Raw genomic sequence first — 12,614 nt, forward strand, 5'->3', positions numbered from 1 at the left:
GGTTCTCCAAGACCATTTCTGTTTTAATGATTGGCTCTGTGGCTTTCTTTTGATAACAAGGTCTGACTCTACAATTCTCCTCTTCTCCTGGTTTAGAGTGACAGTGATGTGGTATTCTATGACTCCTAGAGTCTGATTCTGCCGACCCCTCTTCCACAGTTCCTGTAATGGTTACTTGCTAGTGAATTGAACCAATATTCTTATGCCTTAAAGATGATTTGCTGTTGTTTTTCTTGGATTTTTGATCATTACTCCATCTGGCACTCAGCTGAGATGTTTCTTAGAACAGCTGGCTGGGGTGGGAGAGGGGCTTGGCTTTACTCCTTCCCCCTTCCTGGCTGTCTAGTCAGAACCTCTTCCCTGCCTCCTTGTTCTTTATTTGTGACTCCCTAGTTTAACTTTTTTACTGTCCTTTACTCTCCTTTTCCCCCTTGAGCCCCTTTTGTGTTATTCAGTTGTTAACAAAAATGGTACTTCTGTCATTTTAAACTTTCCTATATACTGCCTACTTTGAAATGACTATCAATTGTAGAGAATCCACTAATTTCAATATTTTGCTTGATGATATAACTTTGGCTCTGTGCTCTTACTGTTTTGAAGCTGCCTTGAAGTTGGCCCCTTCCTGCCACAAATTTCTCAGTTTCATGTGGAGTTTTAAATGACTACCTTTTGCCTTAAAAAGTTTGCTTAGTTCTTCTGGAAAGCCAATTTTGCCATGAATTTTTGGTATATCATATTTCAGTTTAACCAAGGCTTGACTGGGCATGTCCAGTTAGGGTGACATGGAGGCAGGCACTCTTGAGGGGTTTTGAGGTATGTCCAGATTGCTACCATGGAGACCTCTTCAACTCCTACTACATGGGCAGCCTTCCTTGATTGGCTGCCTTTGTCTTTAAAACTGACAAGACTAAACTGTTCTCTCTTTTCTGCATCTTTTTCAGTCACTTTTATCTATTGAATCCAGAGGGTAAAGATCCCAATTCATCCACAGGATGGACACCATGAATTGAATTGGTGAAAGGGGAAGGGCTTTCCTTTGCATGTTCCTTCTCTTTTACCCCATCTCTGAGAATGGTACTGGGAGGTATTTATTTCTGTTCTGTATTGTTTATCCTCCTAAGTTTCAGATTAATACATAGGGTATCCTATTTAATGTGCAGCATGGAACTGAGTTGTTTTCTTGTTAGACCCATTTCTTTCTTGAGACTGACTGAACAAATGGTTCAAAGGAAAGCTTATGAAGTTCTAAAATGAACTTAAGTTTGAATTTCCCAAGTCAATATTTTTGTGATGGCAGAAAATATCAGCAATTCTCCTCAAGTCACATAATTATTAGAGGTCTTGATTGAATAACCTGCCTTCTCAGTGCTTTTCAGAAAAGTTGAACGTTATAGTTATGGTGGAGTTGTTACTGGATTGTTTGAAATCTATGAAGTGCCATCAGCATGCTAAGTGCCAAGATGTAGACAACCACAGAAAAGTACTTGACCCTGAAAGATCTTATTTCCAGTATAACAAAAAATTTATTTTTTCTTCCTCCTCCCCTCAGCTCCCAGATGAAAACAAAGCCCTTTCAGGGGTGGGGAACCTGTGACTTTGAGGCTACATGTGGCCTTCTAGGTCCTCAAGTGTGGCCTTTTGACTGAGTCCAAGTTTAACAGAACAAATCCTTTTATTAGGTGGTGAATACACTCTGATGTCCTCCCCATTGTCAAGGTGCCAGGGACTAGCACCCCAATTCCATTTAACTACTTAACATCAGGGAATTTTTACAAAGTACATTTGCTTCAAAGACATAGCAAGAACAAATGTACAAACGTTTTGATCAGTACCTCAGTATCAGGCAAGTCACCTAACTCCTGCCTGCCTCAGTTGAGGCAGCTAGGTGGCTCAGTGGACAGAGTGTGGAGCCTGCAGTCAGGCAGACCTGAGTTCAGATCTGACCCCAATTACTAGCTGTGTGACCCTGGGCAAATAATTTAATCTCTGTTTGCCTTAATCTGCTGGAGAAGGAAATGACAAACCACTCCAGTGTCTTTACTAAGAAAACCCCATGTACAGTAAGGTCCACAGGGTCACAAAGAGTCAGACACGACTGAACAACAACAAAAATGGGGATGGCAATGTTTCCCAGAGTTGTTGTGAGGATCAAATAAAATCATATTTGTAGAAGCTCTTGGTGCCTAGCACATAGTAAGCATTTAACACATGCTTGTTTTCTCCCTCCTCCCTCCCCTTCCTTTCTTGGTCATTCTTTGCTCCTAGACATACATACTACACTGATTCTAGAACCTAGACTCTGAAATACCAGTAGGCCAGAGTGCCCTCCTAACCTTTTGAACTCGCAGATTTGAAGGTTAAAATCTCCTTCACCTAAAATAGAAGACAAATGCAGAGACCAAGAACCTAAGTCTATTTCTTAGGGCTGCATGGCTTCCATGGGGAAAAAGCCCCAAGATCTCTCCCCTTATGTAGCAAGTTCTCTCACCAGACAGCAGGAGCAGTTACTGAATGAATCAAAGAGAGAAGGGGGAAGCTGACTCAGGCTTTGTTGAAACCTTTCCAACTACCTAGCCAGCTAAAAAAGTCTCCTCCCAATCACGTAACTGGAGCCAGTTACAGAATGTCTATACATGCCCCAATCTCTCCAATGCACTTTCCTTACACCATGATTTCCAGAAAATAGCTAGCATTTTTGTAGAGCTTTAAGGTCTAGTGAAGAGAGTAGTAGTAATGATGAGCCCCCTGTGTGGAGAGGGGTCCACATACAGAAGTTGTATGGACTGAAGGGAGATACCGTGTTTCCCCGTTAATAAGACACTGTCTTATTAATTTTTTGGACAGAAAAACACCAGAGGGCTTATTTTCAGGGGAGGGCTTATTTTAATGAACATTGACAGCAATTTTAATAAACAGGTAAATGTGAACAAAAAAATGTACCTTTATTCAATAAGCAAATCACTGGGGAAGAACAGGATGACACGCTCACTGCTGCAGCTCTGATTGGATGCAGCTCGGAGCGCGGTGTGCATTTCACCCGGGGGAGGGGGGACGGTGAATACAGAGGGTACCGTAATGTAGGTGTAGCGCAGGGAATCACCTTCACTACAGTAGAAATCTCAATAGGGCTTATTTTCGGGGGAGGGCTTATTTTTGGGATAGGTCTTATTATCGGGGAAACACGGTAGGTACTATTGTTATTCCCATTTTATAGATGAAGATATTGAAGCAGAGATTAAGTGACTTGCCCAGGATCACACAGGCCTTATTTGAACTCAAGTCTTCCTGAACATTGGCCCAGTGCTCTAGTCACAGTGTCACCTAGATAACTCAATTTTAATACTTTTACAAAGTTTATTTATAGTAAAAGACAAAAACAAATATTCAGCAAATCCAAAAATGTGCAGAATTATTCAAATGGAACTTACTAGTAAGAGAATATACACTGAAAGAATACATACACACATAGTTGGGCAACAGATATATATTTCACTCATAGAAATAGGAGGGAAAGGAAAGAAGGGAAAAGAGGGAATTTGAGGGAGAGTAGCTTAAGGGATGCATTAATCCTAATCAAAACAAACTCTAAGGATGTAAGAAACATTTCTGTAGCTCTTTTTGCAGTGGCAAAGAAGTGAGAGGGTGTCCATTAACTGGAGAATGGTTGAATATGTTATGGTATATAAATGTGATGGAATACTATTGTGCTATAAGAACTGAGGAAAGGGGTGGTTTCAAAGAAGCCTGAGAAGATTTATATGAACTGATACAAAGTGAAGGGAGCAGAAACAAGAGAAAAATGTATACAAAGCCAACAATATGTAAAGCCTTAAGACTTAAAATATGTAAAGATTTAAAAGACTTAGGAACTTTAATCAGAGTAATGAGTAACCATGATTCCAGAGAGCTTATGATGAAACATATTAATCTCCTCCAAATAGAGAGGTGAGAAATTCGGTGTAAAACAAAAATTTTTTTTATATGGCCAATGTGAAAATTTGTTTTGCTTGTTTGTTTCAGGGATTTTGTTCTTTCTTGCTTGCTTGGGAAGGAATGGAAAAAAGGAGGATTTTTGTTGGTTAAAAAAATTTTAATTTTCAAAAAGGGTCTATATAGTGGTCTGCTGATTCTATCTGTTGGCGATCATATCTCAGGCTTTCCCTTTGGTATCCCTCTTATCCTCATTCTTACATCTACTTCATATATATTGTTGTTATAATTCAAGTTAATAATTGAACATGGTCCAAAAAAAAAAGTGCCCCGGACCAGGTGCTGAATGAATCAAAAGTACCTTAACTTGGCACTAGTAGCTGTAGCTGATATTTTTATAGAACTCTTGATACACTATCACATTTGATCATCACAATAGCCCTATAAGATAGGTGTTAACCCCCATTTACAGATAAGGAAACAAGATTCAGAGTGTTTAAGTGACTTAGCTTCTTTTGGAAAAAAAAAGTATTTTTATTCAGAACAAACTCTAAATAAAATGGTCATTTCCACATACAGAGTGAGGATTTTGTTGTTTTTCAGTTGTATCTGACTCTTCATGACCCCATTTAGGGTTTTCTTGGCAAAGATACTAGGTTTTCTATTTCCTTCTTCTGCTCATTTTACAGATAAGGAAACTGAGGTAAATAGGGTTAAGTGACTTGCTTAGGGTTACACAGCTAGTAAGTATCGAGACCAGATTTGAACTCACAAAGATGAGTCTTCCTAACTCCAGGTCTGGCACTCTATCCACTATATCACCTTGCAGCAACCACATACATAGGAGATAAGAATATACAATTTTATTCATGAAACTATAGGTCTCTGTTATGTACAACTTGCTTTTCAAGTTTATAATAAATTCAACCTGTAGCTTTATAAGCTATTTTGTAAGTGACTTGTCCACAGTCACATAGAAGATAAGCATTAGAAGTGGGATCAGAATTCAAGTTTTTAAAAAAATGTTTCTATTGAAATCTTGTTTTTTACATCATTATAGTTATCCTTAGTGTCTCTTCCTCTCCTCTTTCCAAAGAACCATCCATTTTTTAAAAACAAGGAAAAAAGAAAAAAAATCAGCACAACTGATTGATACATTGAAAAAATCCAAAAACATGTGCAATGTGTAACACCTGTGGACCTCCCACCTCCACGAAGGGGTGTGTTGGGGTATCCTTTCATTCTCTTCATTTGAGTCATGTTTGAGCTTTGTAATCTTTCAGCATTCACTTTTGATTTTTTTTGTGTGGTTGTTCTTTCCATTTACATTGTTGTAGTTATTGTGTATATTATTTTCTTGGCTCTGCTTCATTCTGTATCAGTTCATGTGATCTTTCTATATTTGTCTGTATTCATTATATACAACATTCCTTGTAGCACAGTTATATTCCATTACATTCATGTACCACAAATTTTTTTAGCCATTTACTAATTGATAGGCATCTACTTTATTTCCAGTTCTTTGCTATCATAAAAAGTGCTGCTACAAATATTTTGAGGGAGACTTTTTTCTTGTTGATGGCTCCTTTGGAGTATAAATCCAGTAATGGAGTCTCTGGTATGGACATTTTAGTATGGATATATTAGTCACTTTATTTGTATAATTCCTGATTCCAATTGTTGTCCAAAATGGTTGTACCATTTCACAGCTTCACCAACAATGTATTGCTGTATTAGTGAGAATGAAGAACAACAACCAGTATACCTATCATCCCATAACCTATCCAAGATTGATTAGTGCCATTTTTGGTCATCCTTGCCAATTTATAAAATATGAGGTAAAACCTCGAGATTGTTCTGATCTGCATTTCTCTTATTATTAGCGATCTGGGGCATTTTTTTCATATGATTGTAAATACTTTGAAATTCTTCTTTTGAGAACTCTTTTAAAAATAATTATTTATTTTTAGTTTACAACATTCAGTTTCACAAGCTTTTGAGTTTTAAATTTTCTCCCCCTCCCTCCCTTACTCCTTTCCCAAGATGACATGCAATCTGATATAGCCTCTACATATACATTGATATTAAACATATTTTCACATTAGTCATGTTGTAAGAAAGAACTATAACCAATGATGTAATGAACTATAAGGAAGAAAAAACAAAACAAAAAAGAGAAAGAGCAAATAGTATGCTTCAATCTTCATTCAGACTCCATAATTCTTTCTCTGGATGTGGATAGCATTTTCCATCATCAGCCTTTTGGAGCTGTCTTAGAACCTTACATTGCCGAGAAGAGCCAAGTCTATTAAAGTTAGTCATTGCACAATGTGGCTGTAACTGTGTACAGTGTTCTCCTGGTTCTGCTCCTCTCACTCAGCATCAGTTGATATAAGTCTTTCCAGGTCTTTCTGAAGTCTGCCTGTTCATCATTTCTTAAAACACAATAGTTTTCCATTACGTTCATATACCACAACTTATTCAGCCATTCCCCAATTGATGGGCATCGTTTCAGTTTCCAATTCTTTGCCATCACAAAAAGAGGTGCTATTTTTGTACGTGTGGGTCCTTTTCCCATTTGTATGATTTCTTTGGGATACAGCTCTAGAAATGGTATTTCTGGGTCAAAAGGTATGTACATTTTTATAGCCCTTTGGGCACAGGAGAACTCTTTTTCATATCCTATTTTCAGTCTATTTAGGGATGGGTATATGTATAGATAAACAGCAGGAGACTGAAAAGGAAGAGCAAAGATTTGGATAACCAGGCCCCTAAATAATCAATTGGTTCAAGCTAGAGAACCTTGCTTTGCCAGTGTTGGATGTTTGATACCTTAAGAACAACAGGTACAAAACTGAACTCGATATTTCACCCACTTACCATTCTTCCAAACTTCTCTGTTTCTGTTAAGGTTATTACCCTCTTTCCAGTTACCCAGGCACAGCATTTTGGAGTTGACTCTTCTCTCTTCCTCACAACAGGTGTGAAGGAGAAAAAAGAGTCAAAGGTGGCTCTTAGGTTGTGAACTTGTGTGACTGGTAGAATAGTGGTGCCTTAATAGAAATTGGGAAATTTGGAGGAGGGGAAATTTGGGGGAGGGGAGGAATAATGATACAAATATAATATTGCAAATATATGGGTCTCACTCATGTCCTTCCTTTACTCAAAAATTGCCAGCAATTTTGTATTGCCTCTAGAATAAAATATAAACCCTTCAGATTGTCACTCAAGGCCTTCAATAATCTGACTTCAAGCTATCTTTCTAGCCTTGTTTCACATTCTTCCCCTTCATACACTCTACACTGCAGCCAAACTAGACTACTTACTACCAGCTGTTCTACATATTTGACATTCCATGTCTCACCTCTTTACATTTGCACAATCTGTCTCCCAAGCCTGGAATATTCTCCCTCATCATTTCTGCCTTTCAGAATCCTTCTGTAAGCTGAGGGACCTTCCTTGAAGTCTTTCTTCATCCTTTGAGATTCTAGTGCTTTCTGATTCCTCAAAATTTCCTAGATCGCTTTTCTCTGATTTTTCCTCTCTCCCTTCATTCCCTACCTATGAGTACACCTAGGAGCATGAATATAGAACTGAAAAAGACCTCAGAGTTCAACCCCTTTGTTTTGCAGATGAGGAAACACATATTGTACTACCTTGCCCCTCTTCATGCACTGGACTAGATGTAGGCTTTCTTGATGAGAGGGATTGGTTACTTCTTGTCTTTGTAACCCCAGTGCCCCACACAATGCTTTAGACATGGTAGGTACTTGAGAAATATCTGTGGAATTGAATTAGAGGCTGAAGTTGTCTGGTTGTCATTACAGATAAACTCTCCTGGTTTATCTCCTGTAGACCATGAGCATTCCCATTAGAGGCAGAGATTCACATACCTAAAACTTGGAGACAAAAGATGGCAGTATAAGATCCACTTCTGAGGGGCTGTCAGTTGATAGACACAAATAAGACCCTGTGTTTAGCAGCAACAGATGCTTCCAGCTAATTCTCTCAAGGTCCTGCTAGGGGCTTTTACTGAGTGAGAGAAAATGGAAAAGAACAGCTGAAATGCAAACATCAACTAATTTAATAGGGTCATAGATTTAGTGCTACAAAGGATGTCAGAGGCAATCTAGTTCAACTACTTCATTTTCTGAAGAGAGAACCGAGGCAGAGGAGATTAAATGACTTGCCCAAGGTCTCAGGTGACAGGTGGGATATAGAGGGGGTGAGTTTTGATATCCTATCCTTTTCCCATCCTCTGGCTCTCAAGGCAGTGTTCTTTCCACTGTACCAGGTTGCCTCAGTTATAGGACAATTAAGTTGATTCTAGACCATGTATCTAAATTACTGAAATATGTATTTTAGCAAAGGTCAATACATGAAGTGCTCTCATGCCTACCAGAGAGCTGAAGAACACATATACTGTTTCCTAAGAAGTGAAAGAGAGGGATGCTTAATTTGAATCAGTCTTGAACCTCTTGCTCTGGAATTTCACCCCTTAAAGGGCCAACTTTTTTTTTTTTTTGCTTTTTGAAGGGCAATTGGGGGTAAGCGACCTGTCCGAGGTCACATGGCTAGTAAGTGTTAAGTGTCTGCACCCAGATTTGAACTCAGGTCCTCCTGACTCCAGGGCCCGTGCTCTATTCACTGCATCACCTAGCCACCCCTTTAAAGGGCCAACTTTAGAGAAAATAAAAAGCTTCTGCTTCTTCCTGGGAGCCCTTGGAGCATGCAAGAATGTTTCTCACTTAGGATTATATGATAAAATGATAGATTTAGAGCTGGGGGGTGGGGGGGTGTGTTTTGAGGCTAACTAGTTCAACTCCTCATAAGAAATTTGGACCCAGAGGGTTACAAAGGTAGTAACTGTAAGAGCTGAGATCCACACCCTGCTCCTCCAACTTCATAGTCAGTACTCTGAATACACTTTGTATTTCAATGCCTCTTGATGTGAAAAACAGTGAGCTTTATCTATTTCTGGAACAACTGCATAACTTGTTTACACAGCACTGGCAAACTGCTGAAGAGAGTGCTGACAAAGTAAATATAAGGTGAATCTGAAAAGGGAAATGGAAGGGTAATAATGTAGTCAACACATCGAAATATTCTGACATTGTATACAAGGAAATTACATTCTCCTAAGGAGAGGAAGAATATATATGGGCATGTCTAATGAATCAGAGGGAAAGTGAGTTGATCCATAGGACTATCAAATGATACTCCCTTGCCAGTGACAATGGTAATTTGCCAGTATTGGAGTCCAGAATGAAATAGAAAGAGATTATACAATTATGTCCTAGATGGTAAGATAGCCAGAGTGGTGTGCAGCTAGACAACATGTGAAGTATGGTCTTGTAGCAGCAAGCACCCCAAGCGTCCTCAGGGTGGCTGCCAATACAGGTTCTTGGATCTGCTTTGATAAAGGAAAGCAACTCAAAATGGGTTAACAAGCTTACTTTAATCAGTCAAACATATGTATCATTTACCTAGTTCAGGGGAAAAAGGTTAGCACCCCGAACTTCAGAATATACAGACAGAATTATCAAGACAGAGAAACAGATCAAGTAGACAGTTTCCAAACTGTCCAACCATTACATTCATACCAAATCAACATCTGGGTTTTCAAAGCCGGGGGACTCTCAACAACGGCTTTGCAGAGTTTCATCTGATCAAATCACAGAACACTTCTCAGAGTGAGCCCCCAAAACAAAGCCTCAAATCAGGGTTTATATAGCCTTCTCCTGGCTCAGAGAATGTAACAACCTTCTGGACCCACTGGCCAATCAAAAAGCATCTACTGAAAAACAAGCCTCCCGCCCCAGGCTCCAGGTGCCCTTTAGCCCATCAAATGGCCTAGAGGCAGGGAAGATCTTTAAAATTTACATTCCCATTACAGGTCTGATTTGGGTTCTGAGGGCCCATATGTAGTGGGCTAGCTGAGCTCACTGACACACTAACCTACTAATCAGAATAACTCACCCCTAGTTATAATGTTTTTCATCTTTACTGAAGTCTGAGCACTTTGGGCAATGTCTTGTGTTGGATTTTTTTTTAAGTTATGAACTTAAGTAAATTTACAAAATTAAAATCCCTTCCATTTTCTCGTTGTTTCAACATAGGATCATTTTGCATAACATTTTGCAACTGGAAGAGATTTTAGAGATTATTTAGTCCAAGTCTCTAATTTTACAGATGAACAAACTTGAGGCCTAGAAAGGTAAAAAAAAAAAAAAAGAATCCCAAGATCATATAGGTAGTAAGTAACAGAGCCAAATTTCAAGCACAGGTCTCCTGATTCCAAAACCAATGTTCTTTCTATTATTTCTACCATTTGAGTCTCAGTTTTTTCATCTGTAGAATAATATTATCTCTATCTACCTCATAGAATTGTAAAGAAAGCAGCATGTATGTAAAGTGCTGTGTAAATATAAGCTGTGACAATTATTAACACAATTTCACCTGGAATAGGGGTAGGACTGGCACTTATATTGGGTGCTCTAAGTGATTTGAAATACTACCATATGGCTGACAGTAAATAGGGGGACAGTGGAGGAGTAATGATAACCCCTAAACAAGGCGGGATTAATCCCTTGGGGAAAAGACCACCCACTCCTGACGTTGAGATGTAAGAAGTGCACCTGCTTGGGTTTTATTCCTCATCCTATTTTCAAATGTAGGCCAAGCTACTGACTAGACCAGATGCTGGGGCAGAAATTTCCAAACAAAGGAGAAAAGACTACTTGAAGAGACACACAATGGTCCTGTTTCTGGTGGCACTTCTATAAACAGAGGTAACTGAGCTTCAAATAGAGACAAGGAATTCCTGATCTGGAACAGCTGGAACTTTAACTTCTGCTGGAAGACTTGGCCATTGTATACATCAGAGTAAGATCCTGACCTCGAGGGTACCAGAGGTTGGGGAAGAGCAGTAGTGAGTATCTTGATTGGCTGAGAGGAGATGACAGATTCAAAGAATTGGACAGGACCTCAAAGTCTTTCTAGCTTTACTTATACCTGAAAAAAATCCTCTCTCTATCTGAAAGGTCATCATCTGATTTTTGCTTACATGCCTCCAGTTTGGGGGTACATGCTACTTCCCAGGACAATCCATTCTACTATAGGATAGCACTAATTCTTGGGAAGGTGCTCATTACACCTACCCGTGTTTCCCCGATAATAAGACCTATCCCGAAAATAAGCCCTCCCCTTACTGTGTAAGATTCCTCTAAAATAAGCCCTCCCCCAAAAATAGGCCCTATTGAGATTGCTACTGTAGTGAAGGTGATCCCCTGCACTACCCGCTACATTACGGTACCCTCTGTATGCACCGCCCTCCCCCCCGGTGAAACGCACGCCGCGCTCCGAGCTGCATCCAATCAGAGCTACAGCAGTGAGTGCGTCATCCTGTTCTTCCCAGTGATTTGCTTGCTGGCGCCATTGAGAGCAGTGCCGCGGAGAGCTGAGGCAGGACAACATAAGTCCTCCCCTGAAAATAAGCCCTCTGGTGTTTTTCTTTCCAAAAAATAATAATAAGACAGTGTCTTATTATCAGGGAAACACGGGGTAGCAGAAATTTGTCTCTTTGTACCTTCCTGCTACTGCTCATAGTTCTTCCCTCTGTGATCCAGCAGGTAATGTCTAATAATCTTTCTCCTATACACCAAACTTTCAAATGAATCAGAGATCCATGAATTATGGAAAAAAATTTTTTCTTATACTTTGTGGGAATTGTGCTTTCAAAAGAAGTTAGTTGGTCTATTGGGTTGTCCAAGGTATAGTGGTGGTTGGCAGCTCGAGCCAACAGGAGTGTGGCACCCCATGAAGTGATGTTTTTGATATCATGGGTATTTCTGATATATGGGATAAATATGTTTCTGATTTTAAAAGTTTTTATTGGCAGTTTTTGGTTTTATATCACTTTTGTTCCAAGTTACCACTTCCCCTTCCCTACCCAATTAAGTCATCTCTGAAAGTTTGAAGTCATCAATGAAAAAGAAAACGAAGCAGTTCACCAAAATTAGCCAACAAATCAACAGAATGTGACAATAAATGTAATATTTCACACTGATAGTCTCTTCAGCTCTGGAAAGAAGGAAGAAAGGTTTTGCATTTATTTTTAATATTTCAATACTTTTCAAAAACTAACTCTATCCATCACCCAATCAAGAAGATTCTCTGTCATAATAAACCTCACAAGGACTAATTTATTTGTTTATTCCTTGAAAATGCATGAATGGATTTTGCAATACTTCTCTCAAATGAGGCAGTCCCGCAAGCCAGACAAGCCTTTCGAAATCTGGCTACATTTTGCTTTGATGTCCTGAATGCTGTCTGAAATCCAGCCCCCTGAAAGGAGGCACAGCCCTTCAGATGTTTCCTCCTTGGCAGAATATAGGAACAGCTGCTCAGAAAAGGGTCAGGGTAGAAACCCTACATTTCTGGTTGCTTTTCATAAGCTCTTAAAACACCCATTTCTGGCTTTGAACAGAGCTGACCCTGCTCTTGTCATTCTTAGAAAGGAAAAGACATCTCTGAGGTAACTTTTTCAAAATGTACTAGTTTGACTCCTAAGACTTGATATTTGTCTGCATTAGCATCTTTCAGTTGAGTTCCCTTTATTATCAACAATTACTTATTGTATGAACCGAGGCAGAATGAAGTGAGCAGAACCAAAACAATTTACA

The sequence above is a fragment of the Petaurus breviceps genome, unplaced genomic scaffold (genome assembly GCF_028583685.1).
Source record: "Petaurus breviceps papuanus isolate PSGF00001 unplaced genomic scaffold, PetGlider_PUasm1.0 90644, whole genome shotgun sequence".
Classification (NCBI taxonomy): domain Eukaryota; kingdom Metazoa; phylum Chordata; class Mammalia; order Diprotodontia; family Petauridae; genus Petaurus; species Petaurus breviceps.